The 14,617-nt window shown below is 40.6% G+C and overlaps 1 protein-coding gene across 1 annotated transcript in view; it reads left to right on the plus strand.

The window, feature by feature from the left end:
* LOC110534851 (teneurin-2) overlaps window positions 1-14,617 on the plus strand; it is a 140,242-nt gene that overhangs the window by 17,933 nt on the left and 107,692 nt on the right. The gene's annotated exons all lie outside the window — the stretch shown is intronic.

A 14,617-nucleotide genomic window follows, 5' to 3' on the forward strand; every position in this document is an offset into this window, starting at 1 on the left:
ACACACAAAAAAAGTAAGTAGTCATTTAGGATCTTCATAAAAATAGGAAAGTGTTTTGAAAGCTGCTCCTTTATTTTTAATTTAGCCAATTGTGCCCCTATGGGACTCCCGATCACGGTCAGTTGTGATAGAGCCCGGGATCAAACCAGGGTCTGTAGTGACGCCCCTACCACTGCGAGGCAGTGCCTTAGACCGCTGCGCCACTCAGGAGGCCAATCAGAATGTATTATTTTCATATTAATTAACTACCATTCCATAGTAAATTAGGAAACCTTATCATTGACTCAGTTTCTAGCTGTGCATGTGAGACGGGTTGCATATTAAATAGGCACTCGTTTAGGGTTTGTATTTCCACTGTCATCCGTGGTCTATTGGATAAAATAAAGAGAGCTTGTTAGTGTACAATATTTAAATAATAGACATACATTTTAATTGCTTAAGAATATGTTACTTATCAAGTGGAAATGTAGTGTTTATTTTCAATTCAAAGAAGGCAAACTGGTGAAATTACCAATGCTTTGGAAATTGATACATATCCATGTATTGGAATTGGGGTTTAATTAATTATTATGTCATTGAATTGTTAGATTGAATTGAGTTTGAAATGCATAAATATGTTTATATATATATATATATATATATATTTATGCATTTCAAACTCAGTTCAATCTATATTAATAAATATATATATATATATATATATATATATATACACAGTAAGAGGTTTGAAAAATACTGTGAAAAGGATAATGCCCTTTTTAGTGTAAGAGCTGTTTTAGAAGACTGCCTGAAATAGTTTTAGTGGGATGGAGTTTTGGCCTGCCTGGTCACATCACCAGGTGGTAAATTAGTAAATGTACCAATAAGAAAGAGTTCCAAACCTCTCTGCCAATAACAGCTAGTTTTCAGTTTTCCCCTCCCAACTCAAACCACTCCCAGAAAGTCCAGACAAAATTGTTGCTTGAGAAATTGGTCTTTGCTAAAGAAGCTAATTTTATTTCACTGTGAGGTGCTTAATTGTTACGCAGCTATTTTTTTTGATATTGAGATAAAAACAATCTGCATAGACACTTAAAGATGCAATATCGCTCCACCATTTCCTGTTTGCTAACATTCTAAAAGTTCACCTCATTTCCGTTTAAGTGACAAAACAGGCAGTCATTGTTTAAAGAGTCATCGTACCGTCTAAACCAATGTGAAATATTTTCCATAACCCAAATGATGTATTTTCAGCTGTTTGAAACTGGTGTACAAAACCCGAGAGTAAAAAGTAGCAAAAAAAATGTAACTTAAGACCGGGAAGCATACAAATAGCTTACAATGAACATATCTACCGCTTCTTAGACTTGCTTTCAATGAGAATGACAGATCTATAACACACAGTTCTACGATATTCAAAAGCATTATTCATTAGAAATGGTGTGGAAATAGGCCCACTTAATTCATTTTCATATTCTCTGCCCGTAATAGCTTTACCTTTTGTGCGCTACCATGAACAAGCAAGAAAATTGTGCGTCTCTGAGTATGCTTTCTTTCCAAACACGGTGATTGCGCAGCTGTTAGTTTTTTTTCTTCTAATCACGTCGGCATTCAGAATGAGACTTCCTAGGTGACTGAATTCTCCTCAGTGGGAGAGGACGGTGAAAGGAAAGGATTTCAGATGATTACTGCGACGTCACACAGAGACTCTGCTTGTAGCCGGAGCTACAGACTTAGGGGGAGAGCTTTGTCTGCGTTTCCAATGGTTGCTCTCACTCTTTTTGTGTGTGTTTTTTTCTTCTGACTGTACATTCAACACTATTGATATATTCCTTGTGTATTTATCTCTAAAACGTGGAAGCACAGCGGTTGGCTATTGTGGATTCATGTTGCATAGTTCTGGGACTATGATTATTATTATTATTATTTTATTTTTTTACATACCAGTGAATATTCCCTTAATATATTGTGAAAAAAATGATGTACTCTAGGTTATATATTTTTCTTGCCAGGGCACTTGAAGAAATTTACTAAAAATAGGACATTTTTACATGGATTATTGAAAGAAATTGGAAAAGACGCTCAAAGACCCTCAGTCTAAACGGAAATATAACATTTTTGAAATGCAGGACGTTTGAATTCCATTGGTCAGGTTTTCTTATTTCCAACCCACTGCGTCTGTGAACCTCAAAGTAGTTGTACATTATGGAGTAATACAAGTAGGAATTTTACATTAAATCACATTTTCCCGTTTATTTATCCGATTTAGCAGGTATCAGACACTTTTGTGTCCGAAGTTTATAGTGAAGTGCGACAGGCTCTTTCTTCTGTAGACCTGCTCCTTGACGTGTTGCCTTCTGATCCACATCATCCCAAAGCCTTTGAAGTTGAAAGGTCACGGACTCCCATTGTTGGGGGTCATGTGGTTTCCTCCTTGAATAGATTGAGATGACACCTCACTAAATCGAAAAGAGAAAATATATATTCTCCGTGCTTGGTCACTCTGGCTCTTTCTAATCAATGTGAAGTACATTCCCTGTTTAAGGGCAATCAGGAGAGCTTTTACTCTGAGCAATAACTGCCAATAACCCACATATTCATAGAATTAAGACAACATACTGAATGAAGCATAAATAATGGGAATTAATGGCAGGAAAGCTGTGAAAGAGATCTCCATCCTCTTCTATGGATCTGAATTGGTAAGTGTGTGTGTGTGGGGGGGGGGGGGTGTTCAGAATTCGAGAGCAACGTGATTTTAGCCAATTTCAAACGATCTCAAATTGGTTTACTTTTCCGAGGAGACTCAATCATGGCGAAGCTAACCATATTGTACGTGACCTTCTGTGTTCGGTCTGAGACAGCACTGACCGATGTCGTAATATATTGATTGAGGAATCAGCAATTGGATTTTCATTATGATAGCCTGTGCTTCTTGTTTTCAACAGATACACATAGTAGTAGATACCCTAGTCATAGACTGTTCTCTCTGCTACCGCAAGGCAAGCGGTACCGGAGGGCCAAGTCTAGTCATAGACTGTTCTCTCTGCTACCGCACGGCAAGCGGTACCGGAGCTCCAAGTCTAGTCATAGACTGTTCTCTCTGCTACCGCACGGCAAGCGGTACCGGAGCTCCAAGTCTAGATCCAAGAGGCTTTTAAACAGCTTCTACCCCCAAGCCATAACACTCTTGAACAGCTAGTCAAATGGCTACCCAGACTATTTGCATTGACCCCCACCCTTTTACGCTGCTGCTACTCTCTGTTATCATCTATGCATAGTCACTTTAATAACTCTACCTACATGTACATATTACCTCATTTACCTTGACTAACCGGTGCCCCGCACATTGACTCTGTACCGGTACCCCCTGTATATAGCCTCCACATTGACTCTGTACCGTAATACCCTGTATATAGCCTCCACACTGACTCAGTACCGGAACACCCTGTATATAGCCTCCACATTGACTCTGTACCGGTACCCCCTGTATATAGTCTCCACATTGACTCTGTACCGGTACCCCCTGTATATAGTCTCCACATTGACTCTGTACCGTAATACCCTGTATATAGCCTCCACATTGACTCTGTACCGTAATACCCTGTATATAGCCTCCACATTGACTCTGTACCGTAATACCCTGTATATAGCCTCCACATTGACTCTGTACCGTAATACCCTGTATATAGCCTCCACATTGACTCTGTACCGTAATACCCTGTATATAGCCTCCACATTGACTCTGTACCGTAATACCCTGTATATAGCCTCCACATTGACTCTGTACCGTAATACCCTGTATATAGCCTCCACATTGACTCTGTACCGTAATACCCTGTATATAGCCTCCACATTGACTCTGTACCGTAATACCCTGTATATAGCCTCCACATTGACTCTGTACCGGTACCCCCTCTATATAGCCTCCACATTGACTCTGTACCGTAATACCCTGTATATAGCCTCCACATTGACTCTGTACCGTAATACCCTGTATATAGCCTCCACATTGACTCTGTACCGTAATACCCTGTATATAGTCTCCACATTGACTCTGTACCGTAATACCCTGTATATAGCCTCCACATTGACTCTGTACCGTAATACCCTGTATATAGTCTCCACATTGACTCTGTACCGTAATACCCTGTATATAGCCTCCACATTGACTCTGTACCGTAATACCCTGTATATAGCCTCCACATTGACTCTGTACCGTAATACCCTGTATATAGCCTCCACATTGACTCTGTACCGTAATACCCTGTATATAGCCTCCACATTGACTCTGTACCGTAATACCCTGTATATAGCCTCCACATTGACTCTGTACCGTAATACCCTGTATATAGCCTCCACATTGACTCTGTACCGTAATACCCTGTATATAGCCTCCACATTGACTCTGTACCGTAATACCCTGTATATAGCCTCCACATTGACTCTGTACCGTAATACCCTGTATATAGCCTCCACATTGACTCTGTACCGTAATACCCTGTATATAGCCTCCACATTGACTCTGTACCGTAATACCCTGTATATAGCCTCCACATTGACTCTGTACCGTAATACCCTGTATATAGCCTCCACATTGACTCTGTACCGTAATACCCTGTATATAGCCTCCACATTGACTCTGTACCGTAATACCCTGTATATAGTCGCCACACTGACTCTGTACCGTAATACCCTGTATATAGCCTCCACATTGACTCTGTACCGTAATACCCTGTATATAGCCTCCACATTGACTCTGTACCGTAATACCCTGTATATAGCTTCCACATTGACTCTGTACCGTAATACCCTGTATATAGCCTCCACATTGACTCTGTACCGTAATACCCTGTATATAGCCTCCACATTGACTCTGTACCGTAATACCCTGTATATAGCCTCCACATTGACTCTGTACCGTAATACCCTGTATATAGCCTCCACATTGACTCTGTACCGTAATACCCTGTATATAGCCTCCACATTGACTCTGTACCGTAATACCCTGTATATAGCCTCCACATTGACTCTGTACCGTAATACCCTGTATATAGCCTCCACATTGACTCTGTACCGTAATACCCTGTATATAGCCTCCACATTGACTCTGTACCGTAATACCCTGTATATAGCCTCCACATTGACTCTGTACCGTAATACCCTGTATATAGCCTCCACATTGACTCTGTACCGTAATACCCTGTATATAGTCGCCACACTGACTCTGTACCGTAATACCCTGTATATAGCCTCCACATTGACTCTGTACCGTAATACCCTGTATATAGCCTCCACATTGACTCTGTACCGTAATACCCTGTATATAGCCTCCACATTGACTCTGTACCGTAATACCCTGTATATAGCCTCCACATTGACTCTGTACCGTAATACCCTGTATATAGCCTCCACATTGACTCTGTACCGTAATACCCTGTATATAGCCTCCACATTGACTCTGTACCGTAATACCCTGTATATAGCCTCCACATTGACTCTGTACCGTAATACCCTGTATATAGCCTCCACATTGACTCTGTACCGTAATACCCTGTATATAGCCTCCACATTGACTCTGTACCGTAATACCCTGTATATAGCCTCCACATTGACTCTGTACCGTAATACCCTGTATATAGCCTCCACATTGACTCTGTACCGTAATACCCTGTATATAGCCTCCACATTGACTCTGTACCGTAATACCCTGTATATAGCCTTGCTTGTTATTTACTGCTGCTCTTAAATTATTTCCTACTTTTTATTTTTCTTAGAACTGCATTGTTAAGGGCTTGTAAGTAAGTATTTTACAGTAAGGTTTACACCTGTTGTATTTAATAAAGTTTGTTTTGATTTAGTACGATATTCCTATTAAATGATTGTCTTGGGTTATGTATTACTGCGTGGCCTTTCTGCTCTTAGAGGGGCCGTGTTTCTGGAAATGGGAGTGTAACATTTCTTCACGCTGTGTTTTGCATTAGGCCTAAGTGTGGAAAAGAGTCAGACAGATATAATCAGAGCAGATTAGAGGAGTTTAGTAAACAGCAAAATGCAGCAACTAGAGGCTAATTTGGTGAAAATGTGTGTAAATTCCCAGTGTCCCTGCTGTTTAAGTGTCGACATATTCTATTACAAAATGTTTAGGTTATTTGTAAAATATGCTGTACTGCATATTTCAGAGTATTGGATCTCTCATTGGGGCGGCAGGGTAGCCTAGTGGTTAGAGTGTAGGGGCGGCAGGGTAGCCTAGTGGATAGAGTGTTGGACTAGTAACCGGAAGGTTGCAAGTTCAAGCTGACAAGGTACAAATTGAATTATGGCCCGGCATTGATTTGGGGCGGCAGGATGAGGTGGTTACAGTGTAGGGGCGGCAGGATAGCCTAGTGGTTAGAGCGGTGGACTAGTAACCGGAAGGTTACAAGTTCAAACCCCCGAGCTGACAAGGTACAAATCTGTCGTTCTGCTCCTGAACAGGCAGTTAACCCACTGTTCCTCGGCCGTCATTGAAAATAAGAATTTGTTCTTAACCGAGTTAAATAGTTAAATAAAGGTAAAATAAATTGTTCACATACCACATCAACAAAAACTAAGAAAGAACAGTTACCTTTATCACTAGAATTAATTTAGTTCCTTAATTTTGAAAAGTGGTACATTACGATATTTTGGTATACCTACAGTAAATGTAAGTAAATATCTTTTGAATTATAAAAAAAATGTTTAAGGGCAATTCCGCCACTTTGTAACCTCATATTCAATATCTCCAGTGTCGTGCCAGTGTCTACATACAGTAGCAGTCAAAAGTTTGGACACACCTACTCATCAAGAGTGTCTACATATAGTAGCAGTCAAAAGTTTGGACACACCTACTCATCAAGAGTGTCTACATATAGTAGCAGTCAAAAGTTTGGACACACCTACTCATCAAGAGTGTCTACATATAGTAGCAGTCAAAAGTTTGGACACACCTACTCATCAAGAGTGTCTACATATAGTAGCAGTCAAAAGTTTGGACACACCTACTCATCAAGAGTGGTGCAAAGGGTGGCTACTTTGAAGAATCTCAAATATAAAATATATAAACACTTTTTTGGTTACTACATGATTCCATATGTGTTATTTCCTAGTTTTGATGTCTTCACTATTATTCTACAATGCAGAAAATAGTTAAAAAAATAAAGAAAAACCCTTGAATGAGTAGGTGTGTCCCGAACTTTTGGCTGGTACTGTAATGCGAAAAATGGTGCGTTTCTATGATCTGCGGTTAAAAATATTAACAAAACAAAAAATGCACACAAGGTAGGATTAAAAGTAAGAAAAACAGGGATTTTCAAAAACTTACAACACGTTTTTAGCCAAGAGGGAGGAGGGTATTTTCTGGCTCCTCACACCACCACGAACCTCAATAGAAAAATGTTGTAACTTTTGACGATGTCATCAGGTAGAACTTTTTTTTAAAACTTTCTATTTGCATTTTCTCCAAAACATTTTTTTTAAATCGTTATTTTCACATAATAGGCACTGGTATTGTGCTGGAGGTAATGAAAATGCGTTTGAAAAGTGGAGGAATTTCCCTTTTAATATATTTTTTGTTGCTCATTTTTATCAATTAGTACACAATAGTTTCAGTAAGTAATTCAATAAAAGTGGTCACAATAGATTGTATGTATTCTGTTTAGAAATATAATGAAGTGATAATAGCCAGGAAGCCCGTGTTTGGAGGATATATTGGCACGGGTGTTGTTTGGCCCGAGACGTTGTCGAGACAGTAAGGTTTAAACAAATCTCCGTTGTTGAAAACTAAATGTTAGTATAAAAAGACATGTGAAATAATGTCTAGATGTTTTTTTATAATGAAGATAAAGTTTATAACTTCCTTGCCTGGGCTGATGAGGCAGTGGATTGCTCAGTCAGATGGAACAGAGTAAATAGGCATTTTAAACAACATAGATTTAGCCGGTGGTAAATTGTGGAATAGACCCCGGCTGGAATGCGGTTCTAACCAATCAGAATTCAGGATTAGACCTACTCGTTTTATAATTAGGCTCATAGAAAAGACAGGACGAAGCACCGTAATATAAAGGTTTCTGTATTTTATTGACTCAATCATGGCACTCAAACATCCAAAAAGTGCATATTGAAATATTCAAAAACAACAACAAAAATTACCTCCTGTTATTCACATATTTAGTTTATATATGTAAATTGGTATGTTTCTGAAATAAATAAGCAAATAATCTTTCAATTTATCTCATGCCACTTTTTACTCATCACATGCAATAAAATCTATCAAAGTCAGCAAGGTGGTTAAAATAACATAGATAGATTTTTCCATGGTATCAAATGTCAATACTTATAGGTATCACCAAGCGGCATGTCTACGGCATGGAAAAAACATTTCACCACAGTCTTATGGAAGTTGATGGCCTGGCACTGCAGTATAAAAGGCTTTAATATGATTCTATGCTTCCCATCCTGTTTGGGAGTCGGAAATCCATAGTTTTTGACTACACACAATTAGCCCAGATTGTTAAGACATGCAGTCACATGAATTTACAATGTAGACATTGTGCCGTTATGTTCTTTATGGAAAGGAACATAGGAGTATTTTTGGGGGGGGGTTTTGAGAGGTATGAAAGATCTGTTGAGATTTCCTTATCATCAATTGTATTGAGATTTCAAACACATCTCCTTTGTCAAGTGGGCTTTTCCTTTTGCCATTGTTCTGGATAGAAGAAAAAAAAAAAAACATTTTAATTTCCTGTTGTTTTCCGTTCTGGTATCTCTATCCCGTGTTGATTCTTATAATGAATCCTGCCGTCGTTTTATGTAGATGTTCTTGTATGTAGAGCACATGCAGCTCACATCCTGCTGTCATTTTATATCGAGGTTGTGTGTAAAGCACATGCAGCTCACATTCTATATCGTAATAGGATACTGGAATTGTCTACAAATCATTCTAACGTGCTGTTTTGTCATTTAATTTTCCCTCCATCTGCACACATCGTGTCGTTTCAGTCTTCTTTACTTTTCTTGTAAAATCACCTCACCGAGGGTAACATTTTGACCAACAACCACCAAGAAGCTAAAATAATGAAATGGGATAATGAACCATTTTTTCCTTCGTATTGCATTTGTATTTTCTTGCCCGTATGTATGCCTAGGGCTTTACAATTATGGACCGAGTCCCTTGGAGTTATGACAGCACTCTACTCCTCTAATTCATGACATATCCCATCACTGTGTGTGTTAAAGTTGGATGACTTTTGGTTTGTGCTCCTAAATTCTACATAATATTGTTCTAGCAGATTTTTAATTCCCATGGTCATATTTAAATGCATAGTACACCTTCCTTATTGCGGCAGTGTTGCATCTCTCCTAAACAAATTATAAACGTGGCCTTCAAAACATACGTACTGTCCTTGAAGCCTTCCTACCCTGTCTTTCAGCCCTGCTTCTGGCCTATCCACAGTGCCGGCTGTGTGCACTTGGTTTGTGTTGTTAGCTAATCCATGCTACAGCATTCGCACCTTGTGACCGCTCCGTCACTCGTCCAGAGGCCGTCTGATTCTCAGGTGTCATGGGGGGGGGGGGGGGGGGGGGAGATAGGAGGAGAAGGAAGGTAATGGAATCGGCACTGAATGTGTGCCTGTTGGTACCTGTCTGTCTCTCCACACACCAACTCTCTGGGAAGGTTTAGCAAGAACTGCATGTGAGCAGTAGGTGACGCATTAGCTACTCCTGGAAAGAGCCATGCTGTGAGTATATTAACGCTACCAATTCATTATTCATCTGTTGTTTTTTTTCTCTCCCCTTTTGCTATTTCGGGTGTCTTTGCATTTGAATAAAAAAATAAATAATAATCCAACAAGGAAATCACAAGAGGTTTGTGTGGCGTGTTGAATGTTTGATCACTCCATTCTCTGTACCTCGTCGTTACCGATGGAAAATCCATGTTTTCTGGTCTTTAAGCGTTTGAATAAATGGTATTAATGTCACAGATTGTGTCTCTGGCGATGAGTGTAATTTCTCGTCTCCCTGACTGTTGTCACTGAATAGTTCTAACTGTCTAATTAGTGGAGATGAGTGGCTGAGGCAGAGATATGCTGTGCTCGGAATATTTAAACCCCCCCCCCCCTCCCCCACCTCATTTGCACTACTGTACCTCAATCTCTGCTTTTTAATTAAATCCCCATGAAAACATTAGATCAAGGGGAGAGGGCACGTCCAGATCCTCAGGTACGGGTATGATCTACGGCTTCTCAAGTATTTCTGCTCCCTGATCTGACTCAGTGTGGTGTTGCTGTGGGTCTGTTACACCACCCATCCTATCGCTCTGGAAACGCCCAACAGAATTGTCAACATACAGTTTATTCACTGAACAGAAGTCATCGGAAAAACTAAATTTAACCGACCTCGTTTAATCCTGCCATTCTCTCTCATCATAGGCTACTAGCAGTGGAAGATAATGCAGTCTGGACACCCACAGCTGAACCACGGGACTTTTAATATCCATTACACTGTGCTTATCAATTTGCAGCCCAAGCCAAATGTTAACCCATTCAGGCAGGCATCCACCACACGTTGAGGCGCTGAGTGCTGTGATGAGTGCACACTTACCCTTGGGCTTGTTTCAATTGAGACATTTTCACCTGTCTTTGGTGTGTGTGAAGAGGTCGATAGGAGAAACTAACAAAAGAGTGGAAGACAGAAGCATGCCCCCTCTCCAATCATGCCACCACATTTATTTTTAAGCAACTTGAGTCACAGTAAAAAAAAAATTGAAAAATTGTAATTTCTATGACCTGCTTTCTCGGGGCTACTCCTGCCGTGTGAACATTGTGTCTTTTATGTTGGTGGGGGGGGGGGGGGGGTTTAAATATTCCGAGCACAGCATATCTCTGCCTCAGCCACTCATCTCCACTAATTAGACAGTTAGAACTATTCAGTGACAACAGTCAGGGAGACGAGAAATTGCACTCATGACCAGAGACACAATCTGTGACATTAATACCATTTATTCAAACATTTATGCTTTTACTCGTATTGTTTTTTCCAAGGTTCCCACCGCCCATGCTGGTGAAATTTATTTGAATCCTTGTCATTCTAGCCCGTAGTCTGCAAAGCTGAGCTGCAGTAATTTCAACATCGCCATGCACCACTAACAACAACGTGTGGAAGAAGCTGTTGTGTGGGGCGTTTCCATTTCACCCTGCATTGCCTCTGAACTGTAATTACTTTGAGCCTTTTTGGTCCCTTTTAGCTTACTGTCTTTTTTTTCTTCTTCTCTCTCTACATGACAGCTGAGTCGGGCTATAAAACACACTCTACACCTGGGTCATTATCGCAAACAAGCTATGTAGCCTGGACTCCTAACGGTTGGGCAAATAAATAGGCATATAGGTCATTTCAAGTTCAAACTGAGTTCCGTCCTTTTGTAAGCAAATTGCCGTGAACATTCAGCCGGCTTTTTATTCAGAAATAATACACAAAAAACAACAAACCATGAAGTGGGCTCTCGTCCCAGGGTTTATTGTTGTTGTTGTTGTCTTTCACATAATGTAGGTTTGCACAGTTAATTAGAATTCAACTATTCATCGTGAAATGATCGGAGAAGAGAAAACATTGAAATAAAAAACACATTTAGAAAATGGAAGATGGAGGGGGAATGAATGTCATGTTTATGGTTGGGATGAATACAGCACAGTGCTGTTTCACTTCTCAACAGTTGTTACATTGAATGGGCTTTATGATGCAGGCTGAGATGCGAAGGGAAGCTGTGTACTGTCACGTCCTGACCATAGAGAGTCCTTATTTTCTATGGTGGAGTAGGTCAGGGCGTGACTGGGGGTTGATTCATTTTATTTATTTCTATGTGGTGTTCTAAGTTTATTCTCTTTGTTGGTGATTTGTATGATTCCCAATTAGAGGCAGCTGGTAATCGTTGTCTCTAATTGGGGATCATATTTAAGTAGTTATTTTTCCCTCCTGTGTTTTGTGGGATATTTTTTATGTGTAGGTGCATGTTAGCACTCCATTGTTGTGCGCCAGGGTAGCCTAGTGGTTAGAGTGTAGAGGCGGCAGGTAGCCTAGTGGTTAGAGTGTAGAGGTGGCAGGGTAGCCTAGTGGTTAGAGTGTAGAGGCGGCAGGGTTGCCTAGTGGTTAGAGCGCTGGACTAGTAACCGGAAGGTTGCAAGTTCAAACCCCTGAGCTGACAAGGTACAAATCTGTCGTTCTGCCCCTGAACAGGCAGTTAACCCACTGTTCCTAGGCCGTCATTGAAAGTAAGAATTTGTTCTTAACTGACATGCCAAGTTAAATAAAGGTAATAAAAAATTGTCACGTTTAGTCTTTATTGTTTTGTTATGTGGTTCACTTCAACGACGGTCCACAGTCTGGAACCTCCAACGACGGTCCACAGTCCGGAACCTCCAACGACGGTCCACAGTCCGGAACCTCCAACGACGGTCCACAGTCCGGAACCTCCAACGACGGTCCACAGTCTGGAACCTCCAACGACGGTCCACAGTCCGGAACCTCCAGCGACGGTCCTAGTGTGCTTCCAACGAACGTGACAGAACGCTTCCTTTGTCTCTACAGGGGCTGGGAGACAAAGGAAACAAAACAATTTTTAAATTTTTACTAGGATACGACCTACTGATATAAATCTTTGTTTTTAAATTAAAACATATTTTTTTACCCCTCAATAATTCTGCATTTTGGTAAAAAAAAACATATTCATTACAATATCCCCCTCTTTCATTTGAGAAAATGTAATTTTTTTATGATACATACCAAGAAAACGGACACACTCCATTTCAATTTCTGTATAGCGACGAGCTGCCTCTCAATCAGAAAAGCAATTAACCTTTCTGAAGTTTCTTAATTCTATATCCATAGAGTGGTAATTACCAACATGGCTGCATGTTATTCAGTTTGTATCCTCGTTTACTAAATGTTTGTTTTCCTCTCTTGCTTCTCATACCACATTGTTTTGTTTGTAATTGGAATGATTGTCTTCCAGGCTGAAAGAAAAAAGGTCAAATGTTCTGTTTTGAGTGATAGGTTGAGTAAGTGCACTTGTTCTGCCTGGCTCATATGCTGCTTTATGTTCATGTCTTTATGCTGCAGGATTAAGTCACCATGTCGTCCATTCTGAAAAAGCTGTTGCTCCCACCACTAAAGCAGCAGAGCGGCTAGGTGCCCCGCCAGTCCTCTACTGTGCAACACAACTGAGTTTTTTTTTAAGATGGAGCTTATTGTTTAAATAGGTATAAAGACAGTGGCCTGTGGTGTTTCACCTGTTGTACCGAGCCACAGCTGATCCTTTGTGGATGGACCGGCTGTGGCATTAAAGAGAAGTACGGGGCCTTTTTATTAGACTCTATTAAAACGCAATACAGGGGACTACTAAAGGCCAGCGCGCTGCTGAACGCTGTAATCTGCCTATTACAGTAGTGACTTTGACAACCCCGCTGCTCAGATCTCCTCTGTATTAAACAGATATGGAGGTGACCATTGTGTCTGTGGGATTCCACTGGTTCACACAGGGGTGTAAGTTCCTCGGGGTTAGAAACCGGAGCCTCCAACGGCAACGGCCCTTTTTGTGTGACCACAGACCTGTAAAAGGAAACTGCACAGGCCCATTGAGGGTTGGTAGACAACCTCCCTGGCTGTCGGCTCGATTTGGAGCCTGAACGGCAGTTTGCAGGGTGAAAACGATGATAAAAGGCGTAGGATCTGAGCACGGCCAAGGTTATCAGAACACATTAAAGCGCTAGTCCCAGAATGTCATTGTGTTTAGCCGGAGCTGCAGTGTGGAGTGGTGCATTTGATGACCAGGTCACAGTATAATCCACTGCTATTGTGCAGCTCAGATTGTTCCAAAGCTCCCAGCGTCCCTGCAGTCCAAACCCAGCTTTTGTGAAGTGTGGGTTTTGTATCGCTGTTTTTTTTTATGCTGTTCTTACACAGTGTGGTGCGGGAGATTACACACCCTGGCCCTCCAAACCAGAGCTGATCACATCCCCTCTTTCATCTATCAGCTCCTCTTTTTCACAATACATTTTGTGTGAAGGGCCTCTCCTTTTCTTAGCTCAAACTGTCACTTCCTGGTGTGAGGCTGATTCTTCCACTACTTATCAGTTCCATACTGTATATGTAAGAGAGTAGGCCCACTGTATGTGTGTGTGTGTGTGTGTGTGTGTGTGTGTGTGTGTGTGTGTGTGTGTGTGTGTGTGTGTGTGTGTGTGTGTGTGTGTGTGTGTGTGTGTGTGTGTGTGTGTGTGTCCACACAGTAGGATTTGCCTTTAGATCAGTCAGTAAGACTGTTATGGCATTATGGAAGATGTAAACAAATGTCCTTTCTTTTTCCTCTTAGCAGAATATGTCCATTTATTTATCTAGCCACTGTTTGATCAAGGCTATTTCCTGTATGTCCATCATGCACTGCACGCTGTACAGGATGAGTGGGGGCACTAAGTTTTTTAAATATATTTATTTATTCTGTATCATATCTGTAGATTGAAATTAGAATTGTCCAAATATTTCTTTGTAGACTTTAATAATTAGTGATATTTTCTAATAGCACTTCATTAATTTGGAGATATTTAGATCTCATTTGCCAAAATATGAAGTTTTA

This window comes from Oncorhynchus mykiss, chromosome 10 (assembly GCF_057628025.1).
Source record: "Oncorhynchus mykiss isolate SJ-2025 chromosome 10, ASM5762802v1, whole genome shotgun sequence".
Classification (NCBI taxonomy): Eukaryota; Metazoa; Chordata; class Actinopteri; order Salmoniformes; family Salmonidae; genus Oncorhynchus; species Oncorhynchus mykiss.